The sequence below is a fragment of the Aphelocoma coerulescens genome, chromosome 2 (assembly GCF_041296385.1).
Source record: "Aphelocoma coerulescens isolate FSJ_1873_10779 chromosome 2, UR_Acoe_1.0, whole genome shotgun sequence".
NCBI classification, from domain to species: Eukaryota; Metazoa; Chordata; class Aves; order Passeriformes; family Corvidae; genus Aphelocoma; species Aphelocoma coerulescens.
Window position 1 is genome coordinate 125,770,546 of NC_091015.1, and position 20,611 is coordinate 125,791,156.

General features: G+C 39.1%; 2 long non-coding RNA genes across 3 annotated transcripts in view; one reads left to right on the top strand and one right to left on the bottom strand.

The window, feature by feature from the left end:
- Window positions 1-1,501: 1,501 nt before the first annotated feature.
- LOC138105093 (uncharacterized) lies at window positions 1,502-18,639 on the bottom strand. 2 transcript variants are annotated; one of them, XR_011148384.1, is made up of 5 exons: window positions 18,553-18,639; window positions 18,093-18,204; window positions 5,749-5,961; window positions 4,174-4,405; window positions 1,502-1,681 (listed from the first exon to the last, which is right to left on the bottom strand). It is a non-coding gene; the product is annotated as an uncharacterized lncRNA (long non-coding RNA). The 2 variants fall into 2 exon arrangements; XR_011148383.1 differs by lacking the exon at window positions 1,502-1,681 and having other exon boundaries at window positions 1,949-4,405.
- Window positions 18,211-20,611, top strand: part of LOC138105092 (uncharacterized) — a 38,310-nt gene continuing 35,909 nt past the window's right edge. Inside the window, exons 1-2 of the long non-coding RNA XR_011148382.1 lie at window positions 18,211-18,469; window positions 18,560-18,643. This is a non-coding gene — a long non-coding RNA (uncharacterized lncRNA). The remainder of the gene's footprint in view (window positions 18,470-18,559; window positions 18,644-20,611) is intronic.

Here is a 20,611-nt window from a genome sequence, read left to right on the forward strand (position 1 = left end):
ATGTGTAAACTGGCTGAAAGAAGGGCGGCTACAGCTAAACTGTCTGTTAGAAACAGTCTTATAAAATGCTGAAGGATGTCTAGACCTCAGCTGGGAGGATGCTGATGCTTACTGTCCAAAGCCATGCTACGAAAATGCTAAAAATGAAGCAGTGTAGACATTTGCAACCCTGTTCCTTGCCTCTGTTTCATCTGCTAACCCAGACATAGTTCATATTCCTGAAATTGGGCTGATTCTACATTGAAAGAAGTATTTGCCAAAATGTTGAATGCAAGTATATTAAACAGGACAAATTTCTCTCTGGTGTCTCATACACACATTTCTTTATAACTTCTTTTCTTCCTAACAAGTTATATGCATTGTACTGTATATTATGTCCTGATATGTATCTGTTCAGGGGGAAAAAAAAAGGATTGATGTGTTTTACTCAAATTATGCTGTACTCTTCTTAGATGTAATTTCAAAACTTCTAAATCAACCAGTGAATTCCTAAATTCAGGTTATAGATTTTTCCACAGTTACCCCTGTTCTTTAAAACTTTGTTGCAACTTCATTCACTATTGCGAAGCATCTATTTCAGTTTATTTTGTATCAGTTTTGTCCTAGCCTCTTACCCATTGCTATTCTCCTATCTTCTTAACCTCACAGATACTGAGAAACCTCTAGGTACTTGGTAAATGACTTCAAGAAGACATAGATATTCATGACATCTGGGGAACAACTACTATTGATCCCAGATATTCCACTGCTCTTCATGGCAGATGTGATAGAGGCAGGTGATAAGAGGAAAATGATGAGTCCCATATTATAAGCATCACCAGGAAGAAGAATGAGTAACCAGAATGACCAGCTTACGTCTTTTGAAGTGGAAGTAATAAACACTTGCAAGAGGAGGTGGCCTGTTGCAAAACCACAACTAGCAAGCATTCTGTGGCTGATATATTTCACTAAAGAAAACAAACATTTTGTGGTACTCTATACGTGATAGCCTGTGTTTCAAGTGGAGAGGTGTTTGAACCTTGGAAGAATCTCATCTTAAGGCTTTAAAGAGTACCTTACATCTTTTTCACTCATGATAGAACAGGAGTCCAGACAGCAGGTTTTCAAGATGAAAGGTAACTCTATAGTTAAGGCTTGATTCACTTCCTCTTGACAAAAGTTTCATGTTTGATCAGGCTGAGAAACAGGTCCCTGTTCTGCAGCAGACTACTACTGTTTGTGTATCAGCTGATGTTTCTCATTTCCAAGATGGGGCTTATGACATTCCCCTATCTTCTAAGAAGTTCTCAGGACTACTGCTTTAATAAAGCACAGACAACATTAATGAGGATATTAGTTGTGCCTTGGTGTGGAATGAAGTCTGGAAGAAAATTCAGATGTAGATGAGGAGGGAACAAAGGGAGGAGGAGAGAGTTGCAGCTGGAGTGTGCAGCCTGGAATTCCTTCAAGGTTGTGTCCTCCCCCCCCCCCCCCCGCCCCCGAAGCAAGAGGTGGTGCCGTGTTTCTGTGTGCTTCTCCCTTCAGCCATTCTGCTCCTGTACCTTTTGTGCACACGTTCTTATCCCTTGGCAGAGAAAGTGTGAAGTGCACAATGAATGACTTTTCATGCTCCTCCTCTGGACTTGTTCCAACAGGTCAACATCTTCCTTGTGTCTCTGAGGTACCATTTTAAGAGTGTGAGCTGGACCAAAAAAAAAAAACTCAAGCTGAAGCTGAGGTTTTCATTCCTCTGCCTCCTGGGATATGAATGAATTGCTCCTGTCATGTGATATTGCATAATTCATGAGTTGATATAACTATGAAATGCTTTGCTGAAATTTTACAAATCAACAAAGAAAATGTGCATTGCAAAATTCAGTTTAGAGCATTGATAAACAGAATATAGAAAAGAGAGGCCTTCAGGGCCTCTAAGAGGATTACTTTTCACTTCTTCTTTCCTTTATTGCAGTTTTGTTTTCTCATTAATTACTCTTAATACATGAGCCAATATTTATGTGGGTGATAACACCGGCTATACCAGCTGCTAGAAGTTGCTCATTTCAGACAATTACCTGTTTTGAAATTGCCTAATCCCCAATTTATTAGTTCCCATACAGAACAGTTTGCTTTTTTAGTGACTTGAACAGTTTGTAGAGGCTGATCCTTGAGGATGTGAAAGGCAACTTTGCCTTAAATTCGACTTGGTCTGTTCCCCCATCAGCAATGGCTGCCAAATTACCTGTGTTCTATGGGATGATTTTTCTCACTTGATCATTTTTTCTTATGGAATGAAATGAGGTACCCAAAAATAACCTTGTGGTCTTAGGCAGCTTAAAAAAGAAAAATCAAAACTGAAACAAACCCCTAATAAAATGAGCTAATACTGACACAGCTTTAAAGACCACTGAAAGTCAGACTGAGTGGTATAGCATGTGAAAGCAAATATCTGCTGGTCTATGCATCTCAGCTACCATATGAGTTTGATGTGCAGATCAGATCAGATATTGCTGTACAGTTTATTGTTTGTGGGCTGCTCTTGCAGCATTTTTGTTGGGATTCTTTGTGAAATGTATAATGATAAGAAGGTTTCATGCAGCAGAATCAGTTAAAAAGAGAGGAGCACACGCATGAGAAGAAAGAATGAGCAAACCAAATAAATGTCAAGTTATTGATGTGTCAGATCATGCAAAGCCTTTGGAAAATATGGAATCTCTTTCAGGTGGCAGAGAAGTCCTTTCAGTTCTACTTTACTGACCTCTAAATGTCAGCATAATGTGGTGGACAGGAAGTTTGCCACCTGAATTGCTTTATGAGCAGTATTTCACTCCCTTCAGACTCCTCCTGAACATCCCACTTTTTAAAAAATTCCTTTTTCTTTCAACATCATTGTTAACAATTTTCCATAGCTTCTCTATCCTAAATGGTCATGCACCTTTTTTGTACATTCCCTTGGTTCTTTAAATTTTGCTCTTCTGTGAATGGTTACCGATTTTCACATATGAAAAGATGACAAATGAATGTCTAGTGCTGTGCAAATTTCTAAAACCTGCCTTAACAAGTTAGGTGACCTTCCTTTGTCAGAGAAGCCGGGTATATCTGCAGTGTGATGGGAGAGGGATGCAGCAGGACAGCTTAGGGGTATTTTGCATATGCGTGGCAATAATGTCAAACATGTGCAGTAAATTACTAAATCTGGCCTTTCTGAGGAGTATGGTGTATTACCATGCCAGCACAGCCAAGCTGATCTGCACATACACTGCAGAAATACCCAGGACTGGCAGCTGTGTTGAGCAACTTGTCCTTCACCAGCCTAGGGCTCACCAATAAATGTGGAGTCCTCACATTTCATGCAGACAGACCCTCCTTTTGAGAAAAAGGGTTGCATATGACAGGAGTCTGTGGCATCTGGTAGGTAGGGATAGGAAGTCAGCTACCTTCATTTTAGTGATGAAGGGGAGTACTGAGGCCACAAGCAAAGCCAGCAAAAAAAACCCGTGTAGGAGTGGAGCAGGTCGATTAAAAACAAGAGTAACTATGGAAGAATCTTTCTTTTCCTCAGCATTACTTTCAAGCCATCCCTGAAAGAAAGTATTCCATCAGCAGGCCTTTGGTTTGCATGCACTTGGGAAAGTCCCCAAGTGCAAAGACAGCTGCAATGGACAGTGATCGAATAGCACATTTTCCTATGATCCATGTAATCAGGTTATTTCTCCAGTTACATGCAGTGTCAACTGATGTGATACCTCATGTCTCATTAAAATCTAGAGAATTAAGCTACCTGGAGAATTTGAGTAGCATTTGAGAAGACATAATAGCACAAAAGATGAAGGGGATTCACTCTTAAGCACTGTCAGGGATGTTAACAAAATTACCAGTGAAGAAGAAAAAATGTTTCAGTGATGAATAATCATGTACTATATCAGGTAAGTCAAGCCTTTGTCTCTGCAGCAATTAACTGTTCCAATGATATGGGCTGGCAATGTAATGAGGAAGCATCAGTGAACACGCACTAATTACATTTTCTTTCAAATTCAACAGAAGCTGAACAGCTGTTTGGTGCAGTAGGTAAATTAAGTGCACTAGTCAGATCCAATTTTGAAGTGAATCCTTGATGTCACTCAATGATTAATGTGTAGGCTGAATGTTTAAGGGCATGATTCAGCTAAAAAATACTTTCACTCTGTGTCTTATTACCTTTTGTTGTCTTGATCACACCTTCCCTGTAGAAAAACCCATTTGGGGGTATGTGTGTGGAGGGGGTAAGAAAGAAGCAGCTGAAGAAAGTGACTTCTGGTGTTCTCCTTGCAGAAATTTCTTGTCAATCATTTGTGGAGAGCAGAAGAAAAACAGAATTTATCCTCTCCTGCTCAGAAAGCAGCTGTGGAGATGGCTTGCAAGACTTGCAGTTATAGCCTGTACCTGGAACCTACAAGATCAGAGGTAAACAAGAGCATTCATCAGAGGAAAGAGCTGTTCCAGTTCATTGGATCACATTAAAAGGCAGGAAAGGAAAATTTTAACCATATTATATTAACACATGAACTTCTCAGGAACTGACTGAGTGGCTCCATGGCCCACACCAGTGCATCTTCCAAGCTTTTCTATTACAGAGCCAACTCCTACACTAGGGACTAGGACTCTGGACTGGAGTAATAAATTGTAATAACGTGAAATTTTCTGGCTGCGTCCTGCTGTGTCTGACAAATATAATCCATATTCTTGTCCTGGTTTCAGCTGGGACAGCGTTAATTTCTTCTTAATAGCTGGTACAGTGCTGTGGTTTGGATTCAGGTGAATAATGTTGATAACACACTGATGTTTTAGCTGTTGCTAAGTAGTGCTTACCCTAAGCCAAGGACTTTTCAGTTTCTCATTTTCTCATGCTCTGCCAGCGAGCAGGTGCACAAGAAGTCAGGAGGGAGCACAGCCAGAGCAGCTGACCTGAACCAAAGGGATATTCTGTACTATGGAATGTTATACTCAGTGTGTAGACTGGGAGGGGCTGGCTATGAGTGGCTCATCTCTGCTTGTGGACAGGAGGGGCGTTGGTTAGTGAGTGGTGAGCAATTGTATCAAACTGTTCTTAACCCACAGGTTTTACAATTTTCTTATTCTCCTCCCTGTCCCTCAGGGAGAGGGGGAGGGAGTGGTGGAGGAGGGGGCATGAGGAGCGAGGCTGCCTTTTTTGACTGCTCTGGTTTAACCCCAGCCAGCCACTGAGTCTCACACAGCTGCTCACTCACTTTACTTTAAATGAAGTGAAATAGAAAACTAATAAAAATAATCAAAAGAAGAAAGAGAGGAATAAAACATGAGAGACACAAGTGATGCACCATAGAATTTCTTGGGAAGAACATGGGAAACTGAAAAGTCCTTGGCTTAGGACAAGCACTCCTTAGCAACAGCTAAAGCAACATGATTCTCATATTAAATCCAAAACACAGCACTGTACCAGATACTAAGCATAATATTTACTCTATCACAGCCAGAACCAGGACACTGATATTGTGCACTATTTCTGCCTAGCTTGTAATGAATCTGTCTGGAGGGGAGGGATGCCATCCAGGACATTGACAGGCTTGACAGCTGGGCCTGTGCAAACCTCATGAAGTTCAAAAAAGCCAAGTGCAAAGTCCTGCACCTGGGTCAGGACAATCCCAAGCACAAATACGGGCTGGGTGGAGAAGGGATTTAGAGCAGCCCAAAGGAGAAGGGCTGGGGGGTTTTGTTGGATGAGAGGTTGGGCATGACCTGTTGACATGTACTTACAGACCAGAAAGCCAACCATGTCCTGGGCTCCATCAAAAGATGCATGACCATGAGGACAAGGGAGGTGGTCCTGCCCTTCTACTTTGCCTTTGTGAGACCCCACCTGGAATTCTGTGTCCAGCTCTGAGGCCCTGAACACATGAATGATGTTGACCTTCTGGAGCAAGTCCAGAGGAAAGCCGTGATGATGATCAGAGGGCTGCAGCAGCTCTCCTGTGAAGATAAGCGGAGAGATTTGGGGCTGTTCAGCCTGGAGAGAAGACTTTGGGAAGACCTTACAATATCTGTGCATCACCTAAAGGGGGCCTGCAAGAGAGCTGGAGGGGAACTTTTCAGAAGGTCATGTAGTGATAGGGCAGGGAGGGAATGGCCTTAAGGTGAAGTAGGGTAGGTTTAGGATTAGTTATTTGGAAGAAATTCTTTACTATAAGGGTGTTGAGGCACTGGAGCAGGTTGCTCAGAAAGGTTGTAGACTACCTGTCCCTGAAGGTGCTCAAGACCAGGTTGGATGGGGTTCTGAGTAACAGAGTAGTGGAAGGTTCCTTACTCATGGCAGTGCAGTTGAAACTAGACAATCTTTAAGGCCCCTTCCAACCCAAAACTTTCTACAATTCCATGATTCTATAATTCTATGATTGATAGTATTTAATTTGTAGAGTTTTTTTCCACACTTCACAAAAAAAATCCCAATCTTAACATTTGATTTGGAATGGATTGGCACAGGTCAATTAGAGCTGAAGAATTACCATGCTTCTTGTCTATGTAAATGTTGACAAGACAGTCAGCAACATGTTGACAGTCAGCCATGTGCATTGTTAGAGAAAAACACCTAGGGTTTATTTATTTAAGGTCTTTTCTTACCTGCATTCAGCTTCTTGTAATGTATGAAGGCTGTTTTGTTTCTTCTAATTTTTAAACCCAAAGTAAATCCATAGAAAAACACTAGGTGTAATGAATGGGATAATCTATTAGCCTTGTATTATCAAAAAGTGACTTTCTTTTTGATAAAAAGTGAGTGATGTGGTAAGTCATTGCCTTTTATAATCTGAAATTTAGGGTTTGGTCCTTTTCCATGCCTTGATTAGCAAATGCATTTCCTCTATCACTTCAGCCCTTTTTTGTCTGTCACAATGACAGACTCCTTTTGATCACTTAAAATATTACTTTTAAAAGAAAAGAAGAATATATCCAATAGGTCAATGCTGGCTTTGAAAATGCATTAGTCATGGTCAGATATTCTTGTTTCAGGGCACTACAGAAAATATAATATATAGAGTTACATTCAGCATTCTCATCTGGATGCCACTTCCCTCAGACCTCATCAGCAGCCCTGCTCTGAAGCATGACTTTGATGTAGGTGCATTTGCTAGCTGCATATAGATGAGAATTAGTTTTAAGATTATTAATGAGTCTACAAAGACAGAATCATGGCAGGGAAAGACAGAAAACAGCCTGTCATCCTTCTTCTAGTGAAAGATTGTGTGGTTTCCAGGAATGAAGTAACTTGGGTGAATCATATAATCAGTATTCACAGGGTCAGATGCAAATTTATGGTCCTTAAGTTCTCTCTAAATGCAAATACTGGGGCTAGAATCAGTACTTTGCTAAAGAATCAGATGTTGGCAATTTCAGCATGTACTGAAATGGGCTTAGTTGAAACAGTTTTAGTGGAATCAAGCTATGTCTTTAAAACTGATCTTCTTGTCACAGAATTTTAGGTTTTCTGTCTAATTTTGTGGAAGCACAGAAATCCAGGAATAAAGAAGTTGGTACACTCAAAACTTCCTAGATATCCTTTCTGCAAGCACAACATGGGTACAGAAGAAGAAAAGATTATACAGACTTGTTCAATAAATCCCATGTTGTAGTCAAGATATGAAAATATGGTCTGTTAGGCAACACTGAACCCAATGCTGAACCAAATCACATCCATCTCTGATAATAAAGTATGGATGCTTTCCAAAGCTCCTTGAAAGTTAGGCTGAAGGTCTACAGAATTGATCACCAAACATAAGCAGACACAGCAAAATCCAGCAACCACCCACTCTGCTGAAACAAAAATAGTTGTGGCAAACTGCCTCTTAGAGGTGTTCATGTGTAGATATATGATTGGGTGATCAGAGAGAACTGACCTTGAATAAAGGAGACTCTCTCAACCTACAGTTTATGCTCTTGAGGTTGGGATTTCCCCATGAAAGCCACTCCTTCAGTGAAGAAGAGGAGGAAAGTACCTCCAGCCATGTATGGCCTGGCCAAATTACACTATTTCTGTCACTTATAATCTGTGACATAGACACATTGGGGACAATACTGGCAAAACAGAGAGCCTAAAGCCAAAGAAGAGTGCATGGGGAAGGTGTGGAGGGAGACCACAAGAGAAAAACAGCTTTTGCTTCTTATACAGTGAGATAATTCACTCCATCATTTTTTATTGAATCGTCTTTGGAACTGTTACCTTTCATGTCTGCCTTAAAAATATTTGTGTTATGTGGCTTCTTGTTCTTCATCCATTATTATGTCTCAAGGTGTCTTAAGGAAGGCTTTCACCTAAATTGGTATGCAGCATTTGTATCCTATCATACACTACTTATCACGCCATTTAACAGTGAGAAAGAATAACACCTCTGTGCCAAAAGAAAAGGCTTTACAGACATCTCAAAAATCCTTCCTATAATCTTGCCACGCCAACAATGTTTGAAAAGGGGAAACAATTTAATGGTAATTAGGATGTAACACCCACAGCTTTGCATTGATCAGCACAGAAATGATGTAGTCCAAGAGAAGACAAGCAGAGTGCAAGGAGAAGCACGTAGCATCGCTAAGGCAGCAGAAATCCCTAAGCTTAACTTCCTTCCCAAGGGCTGTTTTTTCCTTAAGGATGCTAATACACAGTTTGTGAAGGGAAAAGGGCTTTATCAAGGTGTCAAATGGACAGCTATGTAATAAACTCTCTTTTCATATATGTACATATGCTACCCATCTCTCTTTTGTTAAAAAATAGTGATCTGTTTTCGTCCAATTGTATAAAGTGTACCTTTTGAAATTTACAACTAAAACTACTACTAAACCCAGAAATTTCAATGATACGCTGTAGATTATATTAGCTTTGAAATTTACATGAAAGTCTTGATATTTTGTCTTAAAGTCCAAGGAAAAGATTAGCTTAATGGCAAAAAATACACTTTGAAATAGGTATTCAGCTCTTAACCAAAAAGGTTAGTTAATGAAACTGGAAAAATGAAAATCTGAAGGGAAGTGAAAACAGACTGAAAAAGATAGTGACACAGAGCACAACAATACAAATGAATGAGGCGGGTAAAATCACATTGGAGATAATAAAAATGAAATTAGAGGAAAAGAGAGTTAAACAAGATATGGGCACAAAATGTCAAATGAAAAATGTAGACAAAACCAGAAGACAGGGTTGGAGATAATGATTGAAAATGGAGAAATGCAGAAGGATGTAAATGGTAACAGTGTCAAATTGTAAATGCAAAGGAAGGAGTAGATAAAGAAATTTAAAAAGCTTATATCCCATGACATTAAAGTGAATAATTTAAATTACAATTTTAAAGAAACCCACAGGTATACACTACTGAAAAAAAGTAGGAAATGAACATTGTTATAAAATAACTGTGTTCAGAAAGCTGACCTTATAATTTGTGTCTTCAGAAAGAGAGAGAATGAAAAATGTAAAGAAATGAAACACATCTGTAAGTTTGCCTTCCACGAGTATAGCTAAGTTGTGATAAGCTTATGTTTATATATGATTTTGGCAATAAGACTTTTCTTACTAGCCCTTACATGAGAAACATTCTAAGGAAAAAAAAAGGGATACGTATCACATTGTTAATAGTTTGATTTCAGATAAATTGTGCTTCTCAGCTTTTACATGACATGAAATTAATTTTGCAGTCCCAGAGTACTCAGGCATGGATGAATTCCAAATCATGTAATGTTTGTGGGACTGTGATAACTCATCACACTTGGGAAATCCATCCTTTTTTAAACCTAGGACTGTAATAAAAGAAGGGAAGGAGACTATATCTAAGCTGCTGTAGCAGAGGGGTGTATTGCATGAATTTTGTAAAATATAGCCACTGTGTCTATGACTGGCAGTTATTTTGGATTTATTTATTCTAAGCTCAGAGAAAAACCAAAATCTCTCCGTAAAAGTTCCAACAAAGACTCGTGTGTGTCTATCTGTCATGAATAAGAAGAAAAAAAAGAAGGAATATTTTTTTTGCTGAAAATGGTATCTCATAAGCAGTAAGACCATGAAAGAAAGAGTACACTGTTGCAACTGATCTTTGTCCTGTTTGGAATCCTGCATTTAATGTTATGAAAGCAAGATATGACTGAATCTGCCAGCATATGACTATCTTGTGATTCTGATATACAGCAGCTTCTGCCTAAACTTTGGAAAATCAGTTAATCTCTAGTATGGTTTGATATATCTGAAGAGACTCATGATTCATAAAATACTTCATCCATTAGCATTGATATATAGAGGTGATGAATTTTGGTTTTTCATTCACATTGTCATGCTTTTCATATGTTCACTATAGAGAAGTAACTTTCTGTTCGGAAGCAAAATTCTAGAGCAAAACCTCAGAGAGATCCAAAACAAATGTGCAAACTTTTAAGAGCAGTATTTTCATATCTGCCTATCCCATTGGCCACCTTGAATTATTATTTATTTGGATCAATTTTTTACATTTTAAGCTTCCTTCCAATAAGAGAGACAAATTAATCACATTTATCAGTCACATATTTACGTATAAAATTCAGAACAATTTTTCTGCTATAAAACTAGTAAAAGAATGGTGAAAAAATAAAGCTTTTTAAACTACTCAGCAATATCCATATGATTTAAATCCATAATTCACTCATAAAGTTCTGGCATTGTTTACAATGCAGAAAGATGAATAAAACTTAGATTTGCTCACTATCTGCCTGTGTGACTTTCTGCTTTGAGAAAAAACAAGTGCATATCCTACTAATATGGGAATGTTCATTGGTTTATGCTATTGCTACAACATTATCCAAAATTCTGAAGGAAAAAGAGGCTTATAATGTACATAAGTGTACTGTAGCTCTAGTGTAGAGTAACTATAGTGTAGCTTCTCTACCTTAAGTTGCCAGAAACTGTAATTTAAAGCTCAATATCTTTTCTTAGCTATTATTTTGTACTCCTCCAAATTTTGTTGCAAGCTTCCATTGTGATACACAGAAATTTAGGTTTACTGCCAACCTTTAGTGAGGTCTATCAGTACACCTCTGGGTAAGACTGAGGAAATGCCAAATAACTCTCAAACATTTTTTCTGCTTTAAGAGTGATCTTCTTCTTCCACAAGATTGAAGGATGTACAACTCACAGGAAGAGGCCTTGCCCATTTGTGCTTTTGAGCATAGACACAATTTGTTTTTAAAGCTCCAATTTCTTTGGTAATAGTGGAAGTGAAATAGCACTCGTTGTCTGTTCCCACTCACGCTTTCTGCCAGGAACTCTAGAGAGGGTGTTATCAAAGGGTGAGTTAGACTGGCTTAAAGCTCATATTGTGGCCATGCAATGTGGAGACTTAGACTTGCCTTCCTTGTTCATTAGAGTATTGTATGAATTTTTTAATATCTTATAGAATTTTTCCAATGACGTCTTCAGGTTGTGAAGTGGTATCACAGCTGTACACTACTCTATCTGCATGGCACTGTATTCAACACACTGCATCCAACCCTCAGGCTCCGATACCGCAGGATTTCTTGCACTGCAATTTAAAGTATTCCCTTCTGGTTGCCTTGCTTTCCCAAAAAACCCCAACCAAAAACCAACCAACCAAACGAAAAAAACCCACCACAAAAACAAAACAAACCCCAAACCAAAAATCTCATAGATTTTATTGGTCTTCTAGCCCAGAGAGACAAGCTGCATAATTCTGAAATTTTCTTGTTTGAAATGCTAAGGAGCCACTTACAGCTATCTCATATTAATACCAGTGTTGATATGTTCCTGCCTGTCATAAAGTGTTCTTTGAAAACTATCCACCACCAATTTTGTTTTTAACAATGACATAAAAGAACACCAAAGAATGAAACCAAAAGGAACTACAAGAAGTGTAGAAATATGGGTGCATTTTTTACCTCAGCTAGGTCAAAAAGAAACCTGAACAGGCTCTCTGCAAAACTAGAGGCAGAAAGATGATTCAGTATATTAAAGCTCACACCTGCTTCAGCATGTGGCAGGAGCAGTGGCTCACCTGCACCAAAAGACTATGCAAGACAGCACTGTATTGAAAGACTTGAGTATAAATGTTAGCAGTGGAATCTTTTCTGTGGCTCATCTAATGTAATAATGACATTTCAACATGCTTTTTTTAGTAAGCCTTCTCCTGAAAATACATCATAATCTTAATTAATTCACTGCTCTATTCCAAGAATAGGCATATGAATGGCACAGATGTGGCAATAGTTTACAAATATAATGCCTCCAGGGAAACGCAAGCAGCATCATGGAAAGCAGAAATGGTGAAGTCTGCTTTTTAGAATTACTTCCTTTGCTTCTTTTGCTAGTGGCAAATAAGCAGTGAGTTCCAACCACAGCATTTCCATGGCTGGAAATTTCATAACATTCCTCTTGGCAGTGGATTTCTGGATGTGTTTTTGAGAGATCAAACTGCATGCTCTCAGTGAAGGTACTAAGAAAGCCATTCTCATCCAACTGTCTGACTTTTTTGTCTTTAAATTTTAGAAACTGAGCACATTAGGACTGGTTCTATCTGTCAAATTTAATTGTGTGTAGTATAAGCAAAAATTACAGGATATTCAAACTCAGATATGATATGTATACATAAAAAATGATTGCGTAATTTTTGTGTCTTTGTGATAAAAATGAATTATGGCTTGCCAGAAGCTTGAAAAATAAGGAGATTAGGAGAAAAAAAAATTAAACTGCTTCATTCATCTACTTTCTCTTGTTTATCTGCATAGTTCTCTGTACTGAGCTAATAATAATATCTTCAGATTTCAAGATGTTTAAAGTTATCTAGTACATGTGAGCATAATTTAGCATGTAACACAAGAAATATTTTAATGATGCCATAAAATGCTAACCAATAAATTATTAAACAAAATATTTTAATGTTCTCCACTTAACACTCTGTAGCGTGTTTTTTAAGTATGCAAGCTGGTAGAAGGTTAAAGTGTCTTTGAGACAAGTATATCTGCTCTTTAAAAGCAGGAGTTTGGTACTCCAAAGACATAATAATCTCAAGAAAGAATTTTAAGTCTTATCCTCTGTTTTATATTTAGTAATTTGACTAGTGTCTGTAAAAATGAAAATCTTCTTATGGGTTAGTTTTCTGTTTCTTTAATTTCCAAGGCAATTATTTACCAACTCTTCAACAGTCATGCTAAAATTACCTATACAGTAAAAGAAAGGAATAATGTCAAGGTTATATACAAACTCTGAAATATTTGGAGGACAATCCAAATTTAGCATGAAGAGAACAACATCACGAAGAGGAAAATTTTGTCCTTGAATTTTCCCTTTGAAAACTGGATATGAAGCAGGCTTAAATATTGCACTCAATATATTGCATTTTATGTTTCCTTTGAGCAGTTATCTTTACAGCACTAATAAAACCAGTGAAATAAAATGAGATTTTTTTTTACGTAAAACGCCCAAATCAGTGGGAGATGCTAATTAGTAATAACTAGGTGTTCAGTTCAGTTTTTTTCTCCTCTTTATTCTGGGTTTCCTTCATTACTTCCTTGCCTATATTTTTCCCTAGATTGTGGACGATGTTGAATCTGGTAAATACAAAATTATTATAGCCTAATTGTGAGATTCTTCTTAAGTTATGCCTCTATAATTAAATGATTTCACTATTCAAATGAATAACTGAACATAACCAGTAATAGTTTGTCTCTTCCCTGTGGATGCCTGTGAATCAATGAATTTGGAAGATCTTGAGAACTTGAGGTGCTTTTGCTAGTATTATGTACACGTGGAAGATTTTACGGTGCATGTTTAACTAGGCAGAAGTGAAGACTGGGTGGGATGCCACCCTCCTTCAGGCTTTAGCATTTTCTTCCTAAATGTATTGGCCCATTGCAGAGGAACAGAGCAAGTATTTCCCACCAATTCACTTGATTTGGGTGTATTCATGAGCACAATGACAGTTTATTGCCCACCTTCCTCCACATCTGAGATTAATGAGACAGTTATTTGGATAACTCCAAATGGGAGCACTGTGAAGAGCTGGGTGGTGCTGTGAAGGGAATGAGAGCAGCTTTTACTGCAGGATGGAGTCCAACCCTGCTGTTCCTCGTCACGAGGATGTGAATGTCACCAGAATGTTGTTCTGCGGTACCGATCTGCCTTCAGCTCTGCTCTGTCTGCCTTGCATGCACTCTTGCATCCCACCTTATTGCTTGAGGAAATGCAGTTCTGGAAACCTTGCTCAGCACACATTTGAAATGGAGGAGCATGGAGGTAGGTCTGAACACACTCTGTCAGGATGAAAGATTTTCCTCAGTTTGAGGTTATATTTATTTTTTAATAGTGAGCCTGCAGTTCCCAAGGAGACAGTGACATATCTGAAAAGCAATAGACCAGGTGATATAACCTGGACTTCAGGAAAGCATACTTTGGCCACTTCAGGGATCTGCCTGGTAGTGAACAAGGGGATAAAGCCCTGGATGGAAGAGGAGCCCAAGAAAGCTGGATGACATTCAAGGATCATCTCCAAGCTCAGGAGTAATGCATCCCAATGAAGAGGATGTCAAGCAAAATGCCAGGAGTCCTGTGTAAATGAAAAAGGAGCTCCTGGACAAACTCAAACCCAAAAAGAAAGCCTATAGGGGATAGAAGCAAGGGCAGGGAGCCTGGGAGGAATGCAAAGGAATTGTCCTAGCAGCCAGGGATCAGGTTAGCAAAGCTAAAGCCCTGATAGAGCTAAATCTGTCCAGGGATATTGAGTGCAACAAGAAAATCTTCTATAGGTATGTTGGTGAAAAAGGGAAGACTAGGAAAAATGTGGTCCCTCGCCAAAAGGAAATATGAGGCTTGGTTACCTGGCATATGGAGAAGGCTGAGGTAGTCCATGACTTTTGCCTCAGTCTTCACTGACAAATGCTCCAGCCACATTGCCTAAGTCACAGAGGTAAAGGCAGGGACTGGGAGAATGTATCGGGTCCCATTGCAGGAGATCAGGTTTAAGACCATGTAAGGAGCCAGAAGGTGCACAAGTCCATGGGACCTAATGAGACACATCTGTGGGTCCTGACGGTGCTCAGAGCCATAAAAACAATCGGAGGGCTGGAGCAGCTTTCCTATGAAACCAGACGGAGAGACTTGGGATTATTCAGACCGGAGAAGAGAAGGTTCCAGGGAGGCCTTATAGCAACCTTCCAGCACCTAATAGTAGTACAAGAAAGATAGGGAAGGAGTTTATACAAGGACATGTAGTGACGGGATATGGGATAATGGCTTCAAACTAAAAGAAGGTAGGTTTAGGCTCGATACAAGGAAGAAATTCCTTGCTGTGAGGATGATGAGGCACTGGAACAGGTTGCTCAGAGACATTGTGGGTGCCCCACCCCTGAAAATGTTCAAGGCCCAGTTGGACTGGACTTTGAACAACCAAGCCAAAACATGCTGTGATACTGTGAAAACCTATGAATGATAGACTTAAAAAATCCATGATAAAAATTAATATTGGCTAAAGAAAAAGTCAAATTATTCTTCCAATGATAGGAGTAGTCTTCTTCTTTTCTCTACATGGTTTTTCAGGTAGTTAAGTATTTAGAGGCTGTTTTGATAAATGAAAAACTTAGGTAATTTTCCCAGTGGGGTAAAAAAAAAAAAAAAGAAGATAGAACACACTTCTCTAAAGCATCTGTTTTGGCAAATTTTGACATTCATAATATTTTGTGACAATTTGAGAATGACTGTACTGGCCAAAAAAACCTACAGATCTTAGAGTAGCAAATTATTATCTTGTAGAGGCCTGATCTGGCCACAAGAGAGCATTGTAAATCCAAAGAAGACCAGCTTCAGCAAAGTTCATGGGACCCAAATGTGATGTTTTTCCCCCACTGCTGTCAGAAAGCTCAAAAAATTATGACTATGTTTATTGATGTTAACACCAGACAGATTATTAATTATTTAGGGTTTTTCTTCTGAGAAGTGAAAAGGTCACCTTCATTACACATAGCTTTGAAAAATACCGTGCATGATACTGCAGATCATGAAACATTAAAATGCAAGCAGTGATAGAGAATTTCAGAGCTCATATATTTGCTTTACGTGTCCTTCCAATTTTGAAATGCTTGCATTTCTACATTACTGAATGGTTTGTTTTACGAAAAATATTATTAACAAACCCTACATTGAAAATGCAGAGGCTGAAGTCTTTTCTATTGTGTAAAGAAGATGAGAATTGCTGAAAAGAAAGACTGAGAGAGATTGCAGGGTATTATATTTCAGCTTCAAGACAGAGTAAAAACCTAGTAAACAAAGGGTCAAGAGCAGAAAAGCAGGAAAAATGAAAATGAAGAAGAAAAAATGAGAAGTTAAGCTCTAGGCAAGATATATTAGAAGGGTTGGCTAGAAGGCAGCATGAGAAACCTGATTTCCAGCTGCCCATCTGGGCATGCACATGACTGCTCACTGCACATGTCTTTCTCTCTAAGCTTCTCCAGCAAGCAATGACCATATTCCACACCTGTGTATGGGAGTCACCTTGGGTCTGATCTCAGAAGCCCCTAAAAAGCCTTGACCAAACTGTCTGAGCAGTGAAGCATTCCTGGACCTTACCAGCTGAGCTGTGAGGCACCCCCTGATTGTACCAGGAGATCTTGCATGGTAGAGGCAGGAACAATCAGAAACATTGGACGCCCAGTGAAGGTGGGAAACAAAGGATAAGCAATTCTGTATAGACTTGGTAAATGATTTACCTGAATTCTAGCCTCGTAGTGCAACAGTACCATTGTGAGTTCTGGTGGAAGGGTACCATTGTTACTGCATTTCGAGAGAAAAGCCTAGTAGTTACTGACTTGGGTTACAGCCAGGATGGAAACTTACTGACAACCAAAGCCAATCATCCTGCGACCTTATAAACAGCCGTCCTAAGAGAGGCCCTTGGAGCTCTCCCGGACTGCCACAGGCTGTGCCAGCACCTGTCTCTGAGTGGGATGCCTCTCAGAGCTCACAAATTCTCAAGCTTGCAACACTTGAAGAACCATTGCTGAAAACGAGGCCTAAACTTATACCCATCCCCCTCACATTTCTCCACACTCCTCAAGGTGCAACCCTTGCCTGTTGGGAAAAACAAAGGGATTTGATGTGAATGTTTCACTGAACCCAAGGGTAATTTTTGACAGTTACCTTTACACACACAGAAATAGGTGTATACATAATTTTACCTTTGTGTGTGTGTGAATTGGTTATGGTATGAATGTTACGATCTCAAATCTATAGTTAAGATATTGCTATAATTATAGTAAACCCCATTGAATCATTTTGTAAATGTTAAAATACTCAATGATTAAGTACTGCTGAACCCTTTTTCACACTTATCTACATCCATATCCTTTGCATCTTGCTCCATTTCGCATTCCTGGCTTCCAGTAAATCATTCCAAATTTGATCTTCCTTTGTATGCTTTACCCTGTGTAGTAAGTAACAGAGTAAATCTTGCCATCAAACGGTAAAGTAGCAATTTCATATTAAACCCTGATTTTACCAAGGTCTTTCACAGTGTTTTTTGTAAGTGACCAAACCACTCATTCAGAACAGGTGCCAGATCAGCTCTAACAGCTCTCCCTCGTTTAGCCTCGGGAAGTCCCATACCCTTCACACATTCTAGCTAATTCTGCATGATGAGGTTGCCAAGAGAGACTCGCCTTATTTGCTCTGCTTCCTTGGGTGTCAGTTCCAGATAGGGAGTTATTTCTTGTTTAAGACTGAAAAAAGAGCAACATCCTTTCTCCACATTGCCTTGCCATCCCCTTCTCTAATCCTGTGGTTCTGCACTGCCGTGGAGAACTGTGACCATCTGCAGAATGGGGTTGCTCTCTGGGACCCACAGTGTCCTGCCTGGCCTTGCTGTGGAGATGCAGACATGCAACTGGGAAAATGGAAGACCAGTACAGTGGGACAAGCACTTCTAATCAGAATTTGTGCCAGAGATGTATCAACCTTTTGAGCAGGGATAAGGTGGCATAACAAATGGGTTGAAATAATAATGGAAAAGATTTTAAAAATACAAAATTTTATGTACTATATCTGCCAGGTTAATCAAGTCTACTTAGAAGGCTTAACAGAGAGAAATTTCAATAAATACCTGCAAACATGCCAGCTTCAGGGTCTTCCAGCGGTGATTCTTGCAAAATACGTGTAAACAAGCAGCTTGAGAGTTTTATCCAGATATCCAAAGTACAAACCTCCTAAACTCACTGAAAACAAACAGTGAAACAAGGGTGAATAAAGGGATGGTTCTGTGACATCAAAAATTTATGTCACTTCTGTAGAGATCGTATTTTAGCAGTCAGAGAGAGTAGATTAAAATAACCTGTAATTTACTTCATGCTTTATATCTCTTCCCTGCTGCCTGGCTTTAGCCCTATGGAAATACCTTGACAAGGAGGAACAGAAGGTATAGGACTGTAGAACTGGAGGTGAAAGTGAGAGAAGCAACTATAATTATATGAAAAAGACAAGGTTATGCATTAAATTTCTTGATAATCTTTGTACCTGAACTTATAAGGAACGTGAAATGAAACTAGTAATGAAATTATACTCGCCTTTCAGGGTTGTTCACAGTGAAACTTGGTGGTATGCAATGGGTGATAAAAAGTGAATTTCTGCTAATAAAGCTGCAACATTCCTGCTCAGGTGAGTGTCTGCCCCACTCTGAATGCAAAACTACATTTTTATGACCATAATTTGACAAGATTTGCTGGTGTGATCCTGGTGCCTTAAATATATCTCTTCTTTTAGATGCTCTCAAAATCTTGCTTGATAACCTGTTTGGTTAGAAGCTGGGCAAAATACAGACAGATATTCTATTTTCTTTGCTCTTGCTCTTAATATATCCACAGGTCAACTCTTTATCAAAGAGTTATGTTTGGTTTGGTGTTTTCTTCTCCTGTGAATTTTCAAATATTACTTGCTGTCTTGTGAGAAAGAATTAAAAATTTGGTAGCTCTCAAGGCAAAGCAAAAAAAGAAAGTGGGGGAAATAAGAGACCTTGAGGAGAATCTTTAGGATAGCTGTGAATCTTTGGCTGTGTTTTTCTCTTACTGATGCTGAGTTGCTAGCAAGCTAAGCCTTCGGGATAGGGTGTAAGGCCACTCCCTATACTCTGCTGAGGACAGGGTGGGGACTTGCTGTTCAAATATGAGGTTTGGCTTGGACAGCGAGAACCTGGCTTGGGTCACTGGCACTGGTACTTTGATGGTGAAAGCCTTGGGACAATCTCATTCTGGGAGACCAGGCCAAGGGATATGTCAAAATCCAGTTTTGTAGGAAGAAACACCAAACTCCTCCCTACTTCCCAAGGAACTGGCTCCCTGACTATAACTGTGGTGAGTGAAACTGTCAAATAGTCCCAACTACAACATTTTCTTGGATGAAAACAGGGAGCACATTTAGCTTCCTGCAGTTAATCCAGGATAGAAGCTCAGGATTATTTGACTTCCATCATTTTGCTATTAGATTCCAAAGCTCAAGCAGTGATTCAGCTCCCAGAACACCACACTAATTTGATACTAATCTGTGAAAGGTCACTGCTAGCATAACAATATCCTGTCATAGCAGAACAAGAATATTCAGTGGCATTTTACATGTGTTTGCTGATGTTAAGCTAGCATTTTGTGACACTACAGATTTTATGCAGTAGTGAATGTTAAAACTAAGCCCTTTTTTCCCCTTAATTCTACCTCCTGATGCAAATACAAATACGGGCTAAGACAAATACACACTGATAACACTGAGAGGGCAATAGATGCACCATGAAAGTAATGTTAGTGTAAATTTGATCTTTGACGAGATGCTATCTGATGAGGCAAAACAGAAGCTCTGGGTCTTGATAACTGAGCCAGGAGGGTCTGTCACAGATGAAAGTTGGGATGTCCCCAGAGCCTTAAGAATCTGGAGAAACCACTCAAAGTAGAACTGACAGGGATGTTGATTCCACTGAGGCATTGATTTCGCCACAGGCTTAAGAAGTTCCAGTTTTATGAGAAATGTCAAAAAATGTTGAGTTTAGCCTCATCCAGGCCTAGCCCTTCTGCATTTTCATCTTCACCTTTTCACTAGGTGACTGTGTGCTCCCTGACTATCGCATCTTCCAACAGCCAGCCAGAAGAAATTGTGAGCAGGACTGAAAACAAATGCTGTTCTCAAGCCCATTACATGCCCAGCATGAAATACTTTACATGTAACTTATTTTTATAATGTTTGGACCATTATTTGAATTAAGGAGTAAAGCCTTTCTTGTATTCATGTTGAGAAAGTGACAGTCATTAAAATGAACAAGTGCCTGTTACCTATGAAGTAAGCCTTGGAGCAAGTCTCTCTCATCCAAGCATCCAAATGAAGGAGGAGATGAGAAGGGGAATGGTAATGAGAAACTGGATGGAAGTTAAAAAGCAGTTGCCTTTGGCATGTTTTTATTAATTTTTGGTTGATATGCGAAAAAGAGGTGGTGTGCCTAGTGAAGTTTTAGTGCTTCACAAAATTATGATGAAAATAAAAGTAACAGTAAATAAGTGTTGAAGTAAAAATTTCTTAGGAAATATTTATATGAAGAGTGAAAAATCAGTCAACAAATAATTTTCAAAACCAGCTGCTTTATGTATT